The sequence below is a fragment of the Perca fluviatilis genome, chromosome 3, assembly GCF_010015445.1.
Source record: "Perca fluviatilis chromosome 3, GENO_Pfluv_1.0, whole genome shotgun sequence".
NCBI lineage: Eukaryota > Metazoa > Chordata > Actinopteri > Perciformes > Percidae > Perca > Perca fluviatilis.
The window spans coordinates 13,831,433-13,848,286 of NC_053114.1; the positions used below are offsets into that span (position 1 = coordinate 13,831,433).

Here is a 16,854-nt window from a genome sequence, read left to right on the forward strand (position 1 = left end):
TAGTTTGCTAGTAATTGACACAACATTATTTTGGTCTTGTAGTGTTTTCAGAAACACACCTGTTTGATTTTTTTTAATGGGCCATGACATATATTTGTGCATTGAAAAGTGCGTATGCACATACTGTCTGTATTTGTAAATCAAATGCGATAAAACGATTAAAATATCCCCCTGACAAATAGGTAAATATGCAAGAGTTACAAGTGCTTTGATTATTAAATCTTTATCTTGACATTTTTGTTTGTAATAAGCAATTTCCCAACATGCACTGTATAATAAATAGGTCATGGTTTTTTTGTTATTTATAGGTCATGTTGCACATTTGCATATTTCTATTTTGGATTCATTCTCATGTCAGAAAATGTCACCCTACATACTGGGTGAAGCACTAAAAGTGTCCTGACAGCAAGTTGCATCCAGGTAAACAGGATTTATGAATCCTTGGAGCATGACTACTGAAAAACAGCCCTCTTAAATATCGTACATAGAAAACCAGTCTATCATAGCTCTTTCCATTTTGGAGCAGGCCCTGATTTTAATTACTATACATGGTGAATTAGCTAATGAATAATGAATGGATTCCTCACACTAAGTGCTCTGACTGCTAATGCACTTGCAGTTCGCTCTCTCTACCCCCTCACACGCTGCCAATGTTGCGTCTGTCTTTTTTTTTTTCTTTTTTTTTAGCCCCCCTCTCCAAGTCAAAATCACACACTTCCCACCTCTGCTTTTTCTCACTCTCACTCAGATTTGATTAGATTTTCCTCTGTAAGAAATTATTAAGTGATGAGAGTGGAGAATGAGACGGAGTTAGAGAAAGGCTCCAGGATAGAGGGAGCCAGATAGCGGTTCTCAGGGGAGTGAGGGAGAAGGAGATAGGTGCTTCGAGGAAAGAGAGGGAAAAAGCTGGAGGATTAAGGTGCAGTGGAGCTGCAGACGTGCAGAGAGAGAGACAGTGAAAGACAATGTGCTCTGTGTGCTCAGTGTGCTTCAAATCCAATGGAATTGAGATCTACAAATGTGCATCCAGAAATAGGGCTGCAACTATCGGTTATTTTCATGGAAGATTAATCTGTTGATTATTTTCCTGATTAATCGATTAGTTGTTTGGTCTATAAAATGTCAGAAAATGGTGAAAAATCTTCATCAGTGTTTTCCAAAGCTCAAGATGGCGTCCTTAAATGTATCATTTTGTCCACAACTCAAAGAAATTCTGTTTACTGTCACAGAGGAGAGAAGAAACTAGAAAATATTCACATGTTGGAAGCTGGATCGGAGAAGTTTTACTTTTTTTTTCATAAAAAAATGACCCAAACCGATTAATCAATTATCAAAACTAGTTGGCGAGGAATTTAATAGTTGACAACCAAATAATCTTTGCAGCACTATTTAGAAATATAGGACAATATATGTGATACATGCAATGGAGAGCTGGGGAGAACATGTACATTCCAGACACATAGGTTCTCTGTACATTCCAGACAAATTATCCTTATGTCTGCATCAATGTGTACTTTAGTTTCCTCCCACAGTCCACAGGGTTAGGTGAAGTGGAGACTGTAAAGTCCTCGTAGGTATGAATGTGTTTAGCTGTCTATATTAGCACTGTGAAGACTGGCGACATGTCGTAGTTCTCACCCAGTGCATGATGAGATAGGCTGCAGCCCCCTATGGTGCTGAACACTAGTGATATAGAAAATGAATGGATGGATTTGCTAGCAGTTAAACTATAAATGATACATTTTCAAGTATTTTCAATGATTTAAAGCCGCCATAATTACTTATTATTTTTAATTGCAGTTCTCCACGGAGCATTTCAGCATCTTTCAGCTCATTGTTCTGGTTTTCCATTTTTTTTTGACCCCAGCCTGTAGCTGTTTTCGTCACAGTAGCTCCAAAAACCCACAGTACACCTGCTGGTGAGTATCGTGGAGGATTCACCAGCTAGAGAGCCCGATATCTTCTCAGGTGTCGGTAGAGATCAAAAACAGCTGAAGGGAGAGTAAAAATTGGAGGTATATATTGATCGGGTGTCCAGTAACACAACTCCAAATGAATGCTAAGGTTGCTCCATATCTGCTGGATGATACATTATAAATACACAGTTTTCTAACAAAATCGCCGCATCAACATACGGTACTTGTTCTGTTGAGATGTGTTTCAGGTATAGATAAAAAAAAAAAATCTAAACGTGGTGATTTTTAGATATATTGAAAGAGTACCTGTCCCTTTTTATAGTATCAGTTTTAAATGGCATAATCCATAAACCAACATGCGTCATTGTACAGCATGAATGGCAACTTTAACATTAGCTTCAGCCAAAAAAAAACGTATCTTTTTTTTTTCATGAATAATTGACAGTACAACATGCACATTTTGGAAGAAATACGTGGCCTGGGGTCATGCAAGCTACATCCTTGACTCAAACAACTAAACCGGAGAAAAACAAGCTACCTCAGATAAACAATAATCAGCACCACAGCAGCTGGACAGCTTCGCCTCAGGCTAACCAGGATTAAACACAAACAATGTCAGGCGTGTAAAGATAACCCAGGGTAATGTTAAATCGAGATTAAAGCCCAGGGTTAACAGGTTAAAAGACACATGTACTGTAAAGGATGTTTGGACCGTAGGGCATTGGATGAATGCAGATTAACAACTGCAGCGTGATTCACGAAGGTAAAATCAATATCCAAAATGAAATAATGTGTCTTATTTTCACATACAATCACCATCATCTTCATCACCATGCTGAGAAGCAGAGTTATGTATATTAAAATACAAAACATATTCAAAGTAGGACTATATCATACATCACAAAATTAAAGTATAGCAAAGGCATGCACCATTTAGACTCTAAGAGGCTGAGGCAGGACGTCTCCCATAAAATGACACTGTGTTGTGCAATAATTAGCATTCGATAGACATCGGTCTTTTTGAGTGATCAATAATAAACAGAAATTAAAACATGTATTAGGATTTCAAAGAGTGGAAGTGGCACCAGAACACCAAGGACAAACGAGGACACACCAACAGGGAAAAACATTTTCGGGGGGGAGGGGGGGGATGCGCATTTTGGCACAACACCAATTCTTAACAGCTTATTAGCATGCCAGCTGAGAATTCTCCCCATGACCAAGTAATGAAGGAAAAACAAGATGCACTACCTAGCGTATGCTGTCAACACTGGCTACATGCAATCAATCAGCCATCAGCAGTGAGAAAACCAACACAATGCCTTGCCTAGCACAACCACAGCTAGTCTGCTCAGCAGCCGGTTTGCTAGATAATAAAACATAATAACGCAGGGTAAGGATCATCGTCACCATCATCAGCGCACAATCCAAAGTTAGAAAAGCACATCATGTTTGGGTTGCAACAATACAACCAATCCCAGGCCTATACCAAATGACCCTGCACGAGCAGAACAATAACACGGCTCATTGTGATGATTTGTGATCCTGTCGGTAGATCTGAGCCTTTATGAGAGACTATTTGTACAGTGTACATTCATCTTTTACAAAACTGTGGACTGCCACTTGAATAATAGCATCTTCCCCGCTTTGATTTCGGACTGACTTTAAGACGGTCTCCTACCATGCGTCACGCATTCGCTGCTGAATTAGCAAAGCAGATTAACAGAGAGAAAAGAAAAGAGGAGGGAGAAGAGGAGGGGGGGAATCAAAATCACACCACTGAGAACATGTCTGCTCTATAGCTTTCATTTATTGAGTCCAAATATATTTGATGCCGGTTATTTTTAAACAGACCTTAATCCTCTGCTCACCCTTCACCGTGAGGTAGATAATAATAGTAATCTGGTCGAAGGGAATTTAATATCCAAGCTGTGAATCGTTGCAGTGGGATGGACTAGTTGCTTTATGAAAGGAATTTATAGTGTCTTACACATTTGGCAGTTAGATGACAACACATATTCAACATTGCACATTGCTCAGGATCAGTTGTGCAATTTTGAGATACGAAGTAGCACTAGTGGCACTAGATCCCCATATAATACAACATGGCACATGGCAGGGATATACTTAAGAAGAATAGCTGAGAAGTACCCATTGTTCCGTTTTGTTCTACATAGAGGACTAGGTGAATAGATTGCCTTCGAAGTAGGACAACCTATTGGCGCTCTCTTAATATTCACTTCAAATAGAAATCTATCCTCCACTTCTAGAAGCTTTGTGTCTTATGTTGGGAACTTCTTTTGAAGATATTCTAAGTAGGAGAGATTTAAGATCCTCCCATTGTAGCCACGCAGGAAAAAGCTTGTAATGTACACAGCAATCTTGTCCTGCCCTTGAGCAAGTCAGTGATTCCCCACTGACTCGCTGCCAGCTCCAGGGGCGGTCTTTGTGAAGATGACCCGACACTCTGACCTCCCTTGAGGGAGCCAAGTGAAAAGAGAGTTTCACTGCAGGGATCAATAGAAGTATCACACCCTTATCACTTTATTCAAGCAATTTGGGACGGAAGGGTTTAGCTTGCATTTAATCCTTGACCAAGATTTGAAGGCTTCTACTGTACTGTACGTAATGTGATTCTTACACTGTGCATGTGTTTGTGTGTGTGTAGCTGTTGCGGGATGAAATGTGACCATAAGGTGAATTTATGTGTGTTCATTTCACAGTAAATGTTAATTATGAGTTCTATCTTTGTCATAGTATATTTGTTTTTGGAGTTGCAGAATATCAAAGAATCCACCTCCTTATGCACAACGACAAAGCATAATGGCATAATCATTTTTCTTACTGCATTTCAGTTTTTCAGTGCAATATTTAATGCTTTTTGTTGATGTTTGCATAAAAGGTAATTATGCGTAAACAGCCTACTTATAGTCCCACAGGTCCCCACTGTATGCTCTTCATGGAAGCTGGATGATTGGATGCTGTGTGCTTTTTAGACTATATAGGCCAATTTATATGGTGAAGCCCATTAACTATACAGAAGCTATGTTTCCTCACAGCTTTCATCTTTTTTTTTTAAGACTCCAAACATGATTATGAGTGCTGGAGGCTGGCTTCAGAGTGGATACAGATCTGAACTCGACTAGACATCTCAGCCCTATTAATCCATCACCGTTGCATCAGAACAGTAACATCCACTTTTAAATGTTCAAAGTAGTTCTGTTCACCATTACATGTTAATGCTTACAGTGAGGAGTAGGCTACTGTGTCAGCTAAGGCAAGTCAGGAGGAGCATCTTATCCGTTTCTGTGATTTCTACATTTTTCTCTCCAAAATAAAGCTGTCATAAGTTAACACTGCTTGGTGTGTGGCATTTGGTCAAGTCAAGTGGAAAAGCAAGATGCTTCCACCAGCTAGTTTCAAAAGAGGCATATGGCAAGCATGGCTTAAAACTGGCATTTGTAGCTTTCACGTTTTTTTGTTGTTGTTTTTTATTGGATTGGGAGAAAATTAGGCATAGCATACAATATCTTCAGCCTTCATCTTTTTGGTCTTGCTACATCTGTTTGGGAGTATTATTTGATGTTTGTGGGTGTGTATACTTTTGTTTGTTTTATAGACTGAATGTAAGCCCTTTTTATAGTAAAAGAAAAAAATAAAGTTGAGTACTGCTAGAATTTAATCTTTTTTTTAATCTATTTTAAAGCCAAACAAATACCTTTACAAATATTTACAGTACCTTAATGCCACACCAAGCTAGAGCTGTTTACCATCACCTACCTTTTTTACAAGACAAACACAATTCATCCTACTATAATTATACATCATATAGCCTGAATATTATTCTGATTCCCACATCTAACCTGTGTTTCAGAAACTGTGTGACATTTTTCTGTGACTGTCAACACCAATTTTTAAATCCAACAGTTTGTCAGCATAGGGGTATGCGACTGCATACGTAGTCTCAGCATTGCACTTATTAGAGACGTGTGAATGACTTCTCACGTACTCATGGCTATAGGGCCGAATCCAGAGAAAGGATTTCCAATGAGAGATTGTGGCACGCTGGTGGGCAGCAATCTTAAACAAAAGAACAAAAGACTGCACCACGTATGGTGCCATCTGTTGTCAGTATCCTGTCACCCCAATGTGAACACAAAAGCTCCAGAGAGAACTGCCTCCAACTTCATCTATTCAGTCAATTTGCAAAAGAGAATGGCCGGAATTCATTGGCAAATAGCTGTGACTGAACAGGGGACACTCCAGTGAACTAATCCCTTCGAGCACTCTGCATTTTGCAGGGAGCGGCAAACTGCCAAGATGGCCATTGAAGCTACATTGCTATTGTGTCATTTTTAATGCAACACTGTTGTCTTTCTCAACACTAACAATAGCTGACAGTATTTTGGCCTTTTGGAAGTATTTCCACTGCACCAGTGATACAGTAGGCCACAGGAAGAGAGCAATCTAAATGCCTTCTACAAATTGCAAACTAAAATAACTTTTTATCCCTGGCCATGGACATTTGAAATGCAAGTGTTATATAATGAAAACACAACTCACTGGCTTTCTACAGCTTCTGAACCTGAAAGAAATCACATTCAATATGTTATTAACACATTTGGAAAGAGCCAAGTTCCACTGATGAAGCATAACATGTTAAAAGGGCATCACTGTGATGTGGAACCTTTTGAATTAAATATTTAACCCTTGTGTTGTCTTCGGGTCAAATTTGACCCGTTTTTCAAAATGTCTATATCAGAAATATGGGTTTCTTTTTAACTACCTAATTTGGATGATTCCATACATCATGCTTCGCAAGTACAACAAAAGATAGGATCTCTACTTTTATTGACTTTTGGGTGTTTTATAAAAAAATGTGCATTTGAAAAAAAAAATGTTTCAAAACCAAACTGGACATTGACATACCCTTCTGTAATTATCCTTCCTTTAATATGAGTCTAAATAATTCATAATTTCTATCCTATAAATTAGTTTTTTTTATTGAACATGAATTCCAAAAATGAGTGTAAAACTGGTAATAAGTTGGTGTTAGTGGTGTTTATAAATTGTAGGGAAAAGAAGCGTTGAACATCAAAAAAGATCCAAAAACATTGAAAAAAAGAGACAAAAGTTGACGAAAATGTCAGAAAAAGTGTTGATTTTTCAGGACGACAAGTACACGGTCGAATGGAAGACAACACAAGGGTTAATAATTAATCTTTCAGACAAAATGAGTGTCACAAGTTCATTCAGAATTATTTTGCAGGCGGTACAACATTGGCCCTCAGCGGCATGCTCCCTTCACCAATCACACAAATTCTCTGCTAAAGCAGCGATCTGTTTAACTACTGTAAGAGGGCAGCTTATGAGGTCTGTTCAGCTCATTATTCTGCCACTGATGCAGGCTGTGTGTACTCACCTACCTAAACAAAAGCGGACACCCGCTTTTTAGCACTGCATTTGTTTCCAAAATGTTTTGCAGCGAAAGCATTAGTTTATATCTGTGTAACCAATTACCGAGATTGTCCCCACTGCCATGAGTCATGCAAACATACACTACTGTGCCATGTTTTCATTTAGTCCAATCCGCCTTGACTCTGCCATGATGCTATTCCACCTACAATCTTGCAGATCTCCCTTTTTTAGCAACGCAGTCATGGGAGCAGATTGGTGGGCTCGACAAGTGACACGAATACTAACAGCGCCCTCGCATTCAGTCAGCCTGCCACCCAGGGCATCCTGTCTTAATCCCTTTGCAGAGACCAGACAGAGCCTTGGCAGAGTGCATTTGAACATGGAGGTCCCTGCAGATTATTTAGCCCATGCAATTATTATAATGGAGGCAGCATAAGGTAATACGTGAATAGGAATTGAATTGTCACTTGAAAGGTGTCTCTTTACCCTCTGGCTCTCCCTCTAACCAGTTTTGGCACAAGTGGCAACCTTTCTCTACTCGCCAGAAATTAAAGCACATGAAAGAACATACAGGGCCTCAAAATGTTCTATAATGTGTACAGCAACAACACAAAAGGTAACACAAGGGTGATATCCTGAAAAACAGCTGCACCCAGGTATACATGTTTGACCTACTCAATATTTAATATAACTCCAATTTCTAGAATTTACAGATGTGTAATGTCTTAATTGTACACACTCTTACCCTTGGGTTGAGTTGCATTGTTTTTAAGTAAGTCATCTCTTCTATTTACATCATTACAAAACCTTTTACACAGTAGTTTTGATACTTTTAAACCTCTCCTACATCAGACCTGAAATTGTTTAACAGTTCTATAAAAATTCTGCCGAGTTGTCCACTCACTACTTGGCTCGTCTCACTCTTCTCCAAAGTTTGTAGTATGTGTCATGGCAGTTTCAGAGACAATTTATAAACAAAAGCAAACTATATGCGGCCGTCAGAATACAATTAGCCAAGTGGCCTGGTTAGCTCAGTTGGTAGACCAGGCGCACACATACAGTATAGAGGTTTCCTCCTCGACGCAGCAGCCCTTGGGTTTGGCTCCGACCTGCAGCCCTTTGCTGCATGTCGTTCCCCCCCTCCTCCACTTTCTTGTCTTCGTCTGTCCTGTGGATATAAGGGCCTAAAATGCCCCAAAAAATTATCTTAAAGGGGTGATAGAATGATTATATAGCGTATTTCACACTGTTCCTTATGGTCTCCTAATAGGGTATATAACATTGGTTGGGCTGAAAATGACCTGTGTTTTGGCCCTATTTCTAACAAGAGCTTTTCTTCCAAATATGGTATGCTCATGAATATTTAGATGAGCTGTGCGCTGATTGGTTGAGCGAATCCCCATACACACACATTGGAGACGAGACAGCAGTTCTCATATTTCAGACACTGCAATGTTTCATTACGAAATTCACTTCTGAGACTTTTTTATGCGAGAAATCCACTATATAAAGCTCAAATATGGGCCGTTTTACGAAAAATGTATGGCTAATTGCAAATTTGGTAAGACGTGTCGGACTTTAGGAGCTCCACACAGTCTGACAAGAAAGCGGCAGCCTGCTGGGCTCCATACCCAGGGCAAAGTCACCCTCTGTGGATTACTGCACTACCGGGGCTCCGCGGAGCTGGGCGGCTGCCGGCATAACGATAATATATTTCCTGTTTGAATTTCATCACAGCACTTATATCACAGCTACCCCAAGGTCTTACAAAGCTAACAGTTGTGTCTGATTTCAATTTAAGGCATTTTTGTGAACGTGAGGGGGTCTTGTTAGGAGGAGCAGCTAGCTAGCTATGTGTCCCATTCAATACAATGGGAAAAGATCGCAGCTAGCTAGCTACACTTTTGGCATAACTATAGTATATTTACACTTTGAATTTCGTCACTGCATGTATATCACAGATACCAAAAGGTCTTACAAAGCTTAGCTAACACTTGTCCGATTTCATTTTAAGGCATTTTTGTGAATTTCAGAGGTCTCGTTAGGAGGAGGCTAGCTAGCTCTCATTGATGGACTCCAGCTCACCGCAGGCTCTATCAATGAGACTCGCGGACAAGAGGCGTTTATTTCACCGATCGTTTGTTTAAATAACTCAACACATATCCATTATAAGATTAACTGTAACCTGCGGTAAGAGATTGCGGGCGTAACAAGCTCGCTGACCGCGCTCTCAGTCACTCACCGGCCATTTAGCAGGAAGAGGGGAGGGAGAACAGCGAGCTGCAGGCCCTGGAGCTCTGTCAGGGCAGCGGCGTTTGGTAGTCCGATGTAGCAACCCAGGCAGCACTGGCCGCTGAACTCCGACACACATTGCAATTAGCCATCAATTTTTGTAAAACGGCCCATATTTGAGCTTTACATAGTTGATTAATAAAACTATGCACTTAAAGTAAAAAAGTTTCAGAAGTGAATTTTGTAATGGAATAGCAGAGATCTGCGCGACCTAGATTCAGAAGACTACCTGATCTCTGGTCAGTTGTGTAGCCATGTAAATGTTGGGGCGTGACAAAGAGAGAGACTAGAGCCAAATGAGGAGGCTCGGTGGCTCGTTGAGATTCGCCCGTTTTCAGCAGCAGTTTCAAATTGTGAGATTTGCAGAGGAAAGAGGTGTCAATGGGATTTTGAGGTTCTATGTATGTCCTATTTACCCACCAAACTGTCATTTTTCAACTAGGACAAGGTAAAATCAGTTTTGTATTCTATCACCCCTTTAAAAAAAAAAGAATGCAATCAGTCTATGGGGCAAAGTGGCTGGACGGCCGATAATACCATTACATTTATCAGAAACAAGTGATTGATTAAAGCTAATGTCTTTTGTACCCTTTTCAGACATAATACCATAGCATATTGCCACATAGCAAATTAAAATGTGTCTATAGGTTTTTGTTCTCATAGTTATTGTCTGTCTGACCATAATTCCAGATGGCAGTTTGATTGCTCTCAATTTTGCCTCTCTTTTAATTTAATCTCATTCCATCACAGACGGGAGAAATGAGCCTGGTCATCTAAAATTGTGATTATTTCCAATAATGCGATTGTGCCATCTGGAAGCGCTGCTTTCCTGAGGGGATAGTGGAGGTTAAGCTTAGGTCAGAGGGTCAACTGCACCACCTTTTTCCCCTCATTGTTCATGATGAAGAGACCTAGATTACAGGCTGCTCTCTTTTGTTGGTCAGAGAAAACAAAGATTTTCTGGAAAGTTATAGACCCTTTTTACCTCACATTCAGCTGAACAATGGCAACCATTTTGGTAATAAAATAGCAAGAACATTTTCAGTATATAGTGAGCTAAGTAGACTCTAGCCCCTCGTGAATGAGATGAGTGTGAAGATGTATGGATGGATGGGTTTTCTATATACTGTCTTTCTGATCTGTGTACCTTTATTGGGCTTTGAACCTTCTGAACATAAACCCTTATGTCATCCTAAAGCTTAATCAATATTTTTTTCTATAATAACATTAAATCAAATGACTCTGTGTAAAATGAAAGAGGTTGCTCATAGTGTCGAAAGCAGTGTAGTAGTAGTAGTGTCAGCCAACTCTGCAGTTCTGTAAAGCTTTTTAGCCTCTTTTGGCTCATTGTTAAGAATTGCATGGCCTGCATACATTATTTGCTGTAGGTTTGAGTCAATGTATCAGACAGCTTGTTTTCATGTTTCTGTGCCCCCCTAGTGACCAATAATCATTTAATGCAGCTTTAAAATTAAAGGAGCCGATAGAGTGTGTATTTGCAAGCATTTAGAAAATCCAATATCATTGTTCTATCTATCTAAAATAAGAATTACTTAAAAGGTTTCTGAAAATGAAACACATTCTGGTGCTGTGAGCACTTTTGGTTTGGTCAGCTTTATTAAATCTGGAGTGTCCCTGCAGTCGTGACAGCATCCTGCACTCTGCACCCTATAGCTTAGAGTCCTGTTCCACCTTTCACTGACCCCCTTGGCAGCTATCCATTCAAGAAGCACTTTATCTCCACACAGATGACAGAAAACACTTCAGTGTAACCCACTAGTATGACCTTGCCTGTATGTCTTATCTTTTCCATTGCATGCCTGCAGTCGTCTTTTAACAAGACGTTATAGAATGTTCATGGATTGTATCTCCCGTGCAATAAGGATGATGTTACCTTGAATCCGCTGTAAATGACATATTGTGGCTCCAGACAGTTGTACTTCAGTAGTTTTTCCAGATTACAGTGCACTGCAGCAAGGCCCTGTAATTATTTTCACAAAGGAGAACAGAGCAAGAGAGGCTGCATTGCCAACACACCTTGTTTAAAACACTAAAAGGAACGGGTGTTCAACATCTTTTGTTTCAAAGCATCACTCCTCCAAACAACTGGTCCAGTCAAACCAAATGATAAAGACGAAGCAAATAAAAAATATACTGCGTATCAGGCATTAACAGCAAAAGCACAATCAGCAAATGGCAGATGTGATTATACTATAACCACTAAACGTAACAATATACTGAGCATTATGATGCATGTAACAGCTGCAGTAAGGCCTAGTCTAACAGCCTGAACTTACCCTAGTTACAGGTACCGTTTTATTGGCGGTAGCATGCAAGCCAGTGACAATACTTAAAATATTTGTTGGATAACACCATCCCAAGAGAATGAAGGAAATGCACTGGTTTTGCTGTTCTGAGACTCGTCCAGTCAATGGCCATTGTTTCTGTTTGAGTTAAAAGAATAGAGTTTGGCGGATAAATCAGCAGCACCCAACAGTCTGCTAGATTTATTTCCCTAACGCCAGCACTCTGCGTACTGAGGCCAAGGTGGGGGAGGGGAATTCCCTTTTTTTCAGGTGGAGCAGAGGCGGAGAATGGAGCACTCAGTCTGAATGTCAGAGAGACAGCAGCAGTGGTGGCTGCTCATCATGATGGGCCCCAGTAAAAGATTTTCAAACTGCCACCCCTCAGTGTCAGACATAAAGCTGCACACAGATTTTGAACCCCAGCAAACGTTGTTTGGAAGCGAATAGCAATGCTGCTGTTATGTTATATTGAGCTGATTATTACTGGATTCCCTTATCTTAAACTTCATCTCTAATTGTATAAAACTGTCCAACCATTTTACTGGGTCACATTTAGCTATTTTCTAAATGTAAGACAGTTGTTCACTTAAATGAAAAATGAAACAGTATCTACTCGTTAGTTTAATCTGCTGCGTCTTTTTTAGGGCTGTTATTGTTCATGTATCTATTATTCGGCCATTTCTTTCTCACTTATTAACCAATAATCACTTTGTCTATAACATGTTATTAAATGCCCATTGTAAAAGCCCAATCTGATGTGATTATCGGACCAGCAGTCCCTAACCCAAATATATATATATATATATATATATATATATATATATATATACCATTTTACTGGTATATATATATATAATATATATATATATATATATATATATATATATATATATATATTTTATATATATATATATATATATATATATATATATATATATATATATATATATATATATATTCAGTTTATTATCTCAGGTGACAGAAGAAAAGAAAATCCTGACTTTTTAAAAGCTGGAACCAGAGAATGTTCTGACATTTCTGCTTGAAAAACTACTCAAATAATGCCAATTAATTTTCTGTTGATTAACGAATCAATTCATTGACTAATCATTTAAGCTCTATTTGGATTTTCTCTAAACCATTTAAATGTTAATGCTGGCACTATTCCATATTATGTTCTTGTTCTTCTTTTTCTCAAAAAAAAAAACACAATGAATTGATGCAACTAACAAGTATTTTCTGTGTAGCCAAAGTGTGTTTCTTGTCCCTCTGTGCTCCACTATTATCAAAATATTACTAAAAAACATAAATGAGTCACAGTGTTGCTTCATTACAACAAACATGGGTAGTTTATTTTGAGCCAATTGTACTTACCCACTAGTGCACCAAATGTGTATTATTCTGCAGCCAAAAATAGTCACCAACAAATGCACTATTTACTCAGTGCTTAATTTGTAAAGTGGGAGGTCCCAGAGCGCAGAGGAGGGGTGCGGATCCGGTGACTGAAAACTGGGGTTGGAGGTATTGGAACAAAAGAAAATTATTACACTGCCTACGTAGCTTCTCTGACTAAAAAAACCTAAACAACGCTGTGTGTACATCAGGACAATGTTTATTTTTATGTCAGAACATGCACTGCATCGGTGCGAAATGTAAAAGAAAATAAAAAATACACTGCAACAATCGTTTTCACAAGCAGCAATTATCCATTAACTATTAAATTAACCAAAAAAACCTACCGTGGTCTCCACATTCTTGATCGGCAGAAACGTTTTTTGCTTGTTTGGGATCCGACTGGCCAGTGTATTTGAAAAAGTTAAGCAAGTCTTTTTTACATTTTTACCCTGAGTAAAATGAGGCTATAACAGCAATCTCAACTAGCACAAGCGCTTGTGTCACTTGAAGTGCAGCGCCGCGCTGTTGAAGTGCCTCCCCTCCCTCCGTCCCTCTGCCCCCTCCGTCTTACCCTGAAAATTCACCTCAAAACGCATTGAAAATGCAAACACGAGATTTTTGTGGAACTTCAGTGGGGAATAAATACTAACAAGACAGATAACAACATTGAACACTACACAAACAGTAGTTTATTTTTTTCATTTAGGCAATTCATTTTTCATGGTGACACAGGAGGTGCTGGATCCAATAAAAAAAGTTCCAGATCCAACGTCGGAGGTGCCGGAATATGATTAAAATTAAGCCCTGTATTTACTTCTGTGTGAGATAAATGCATCGCCCAGCTTTTTTAGGATTGTATTGAGCCTTTGTAACAAAATGAATCTATGCATCTGTGACTTGTTTTTAAAGATTGACGTGTTCCATAGTAACAAATGGGGATTTGGGCCGAGTGACACCGACCTAGTAGGCACGTCATTAGGTATTGACAGAAGGACTAGTAACTCAGCTTTGGTTTTAGTCTTTACTTTGGATTTGTTGATAAAGAAAATGTAGCTTTATCCTTTAAAGGTCCAATGTGTAGGAATTTCTCCCATCTAGCGTTGAGATCATAAATCGCAATCAATTATCTCGCACCACGCAGTTCAAAGTACGTATTACAGCTACGGTAGCCTTCACGCTTCAAAAAGACGGTCTCTTGCTCTTTTTAATATCCTTTTTTTTTTTCTGGGCGAAGAAGAAGACTCCTGTTCCTGAAATTTGGATTTTGAATACGTGTGGTCCTCCATGTTTCCTTCTTCAAACTTGCCGGGCCAGGAAGCCAAGATACCCATTAGCAGCGTTAGCAGCACCTGTGAGTTTATCATGTGACAGCGAAAATGTCAAAAGCGGAGCAGTATGTCCTGTATGTCCCTTACTAACGTATTTCAAAATGGTGCACGAATATGGAGCATCTACTCCAGTTCATGCGAATGCAAATGTAAAATTTCAAGCCAAAAGGAATACTTGGAATTGATGGTGGTGGTCAATATTCATGAAAAAGGATTTAGACAGATTTAGTTAATGAACAACTAAACACGTTACACACTGGACCTTTAACAATCTCCCTTGTGTTATGTTGTTGCTTAGGTCCTTATGTATTGTAGTTACTATATGCTAAAATATTCATTAGCCCTCAAGATGTCATAATTTCAAACACGGACACAACAAACCTGTTACTCATTTGTATCTCGTATAGGCACATTGTATGCAGGTCTTGTAAAATCCAGATGGCCTGTGAGGTTACAACATCAGCACAAACGAGGTTAAAACAAGACAAACGTATGCAAGTGTAATGAATCGGTAATGTGTTGAATGAATTAGCAAGATGACATTCACTTCAACAGACAGCCCTCTAAGTGGCCACAGGCTTCTTTCTCCATCATGATGCTGCTTGCCACATTTCATATCCCTTCATCTTTTACCCACTCTATCAGTTTCACACTCACTGGGCCAACTGCAAATGACTGATCAGTAATTGTCTAATAAACAATGTGAATTAAATATTACAAATTATTATGAGATAAATAAAAAAAAAGTCATGTTCTTTCTAGTGACTTAGTCACCATAGTATATTATTTCATTTAATGTAGTAAATTTAAAACGTCTGCTTTTCAGGGATGTGTGGTGGGTGTGGGGGTTGTGATTCCCGAGGGTATATTAAGCGAGTGCAATTTTGCCAGGATGTAGAGTGTCAATAACACTGGGTGTTAATTGTGATAATATCAGTATATAATAGAATCTTGTGCCACACATGAGATTAGCATGCTAACTGCTGAACATGTGACCTTTTTTTTATCTGATAGTAACACTGCAAATTGAGATGTCTGCCATCTTGTCACTTGGTTGGAATAATCACATTGTACATAAAACAGTGCAAATCCCCTCTTAGAACTCTGAGGGGAAATGTTTAATATGCCAAACAAGCTAAGACAAACATAAAAATCTAAATGTGACTGCAAAGCAAGTTGTTCAATAATGCATAATTTCTTGTTACATTTCACCCTCAAAGATGTCTTATCTTCCTCTATTAGACTTGTGTGGAGCAGTGTTAACATATTTATTCTCATCATCATACCATGAGACTATGAAACAGATTTAAATTTTTTGTTGGAGGTGTTACCTAATTTCTTGAGTGGTAGACACTCCATTGACTGCCAAGCTTGCTTCCCTGGTGTGTGGGAATGTCCAAGCTAACACGTTTGCAATCAAAGTGGTGTCAGCCATAATGCCAGTGGCTGCTGGTGCAGGAGCAGAAAAGTAAGGGTGGGTGTCTTTTTATGTTGCTGGCAGGATTTTAGATGTAAGCAGCTACTGCTTTCAGTAGCTATGAATACATGTTGAGCGTACCTAGATGGAATTAATCCATGCAATGTTGCACCAACAAAGGGAGGAAGTATGTTTGGAGCTAGTTTTTTTTTTCTTCTGCAATCCCTTCATGTAATGAGGCATTATATGCTGATAAAATGTATTCAGATAAAAAAAATTATGAAGAAGGCATGTGGCCAATGCTATAATTACTCTATGAGTGGTAGAGCAGCATGCTTGTTGCTGAATTTACTGTTTTTCCTAAATCATTCCAGTGGAAATGTTTTTTGTCAGCTGATATTCTTTATCAGTGTGTTTGCCATGTCTGACATGTTCTTCTCTTAGGTGGCAGCATAGGGTTGTTGTAATTCCAGCCAGACAAAATTAGCTCCTGTCAGTGGGAGGCTTCATTCTACTTGATTCCCCAGCAGAGGCTCGTCTCTCCGCAGCCTCCCTACACCATGGCTGGCGTGGCAGCCTTGCTGGTGCAAAAACTAGCCACATGCCGGCTCATTTCTACTGATTAAGCCAGCCACTCATCCTCACCGAAGAACATTTACACCTCAGTTCACAATTTTTACAGTTAAGAAAACACCTGTCATAATATACTCGCTTTTTTTTTTTGCTCGTGGGTTGATGGAAAGAGATGATTAACATAACTTGAGTTGGAAGAGTTGAAAAGA

The 16,854-nt window shown here is 39.1% G+C and overlaps 1 protein-coding gene across 2 annotated transcripts in view; it reads left to right on the plus strand.

Moving 5' to 3' along the window:
- Nucleotides 1–16,854, plus strand: part of lrrc4cb (leucine rich repeat containing 4C, genome duplicate b) — a 46,489-nt gene that overhangs the window by 21,498 nt on the left and 8,137 nt on the right. Inside the window, exon 1 of one of the 2 annotated variants that reach the window (XM_039796071.1) lies at nt 16,628–16,753. The exons of the other annotated variant lie outside the window; for it this stretch is intronic. The gene's annotated coding sequence lies outside the window, so the exon portion shown is untranslated. Of the gene's footprint in view, nt 1–16,627; nt 16,754–16,854 lie in introns of those variants that run through there. 2 annotated transcript variants of the gene reach the window in all.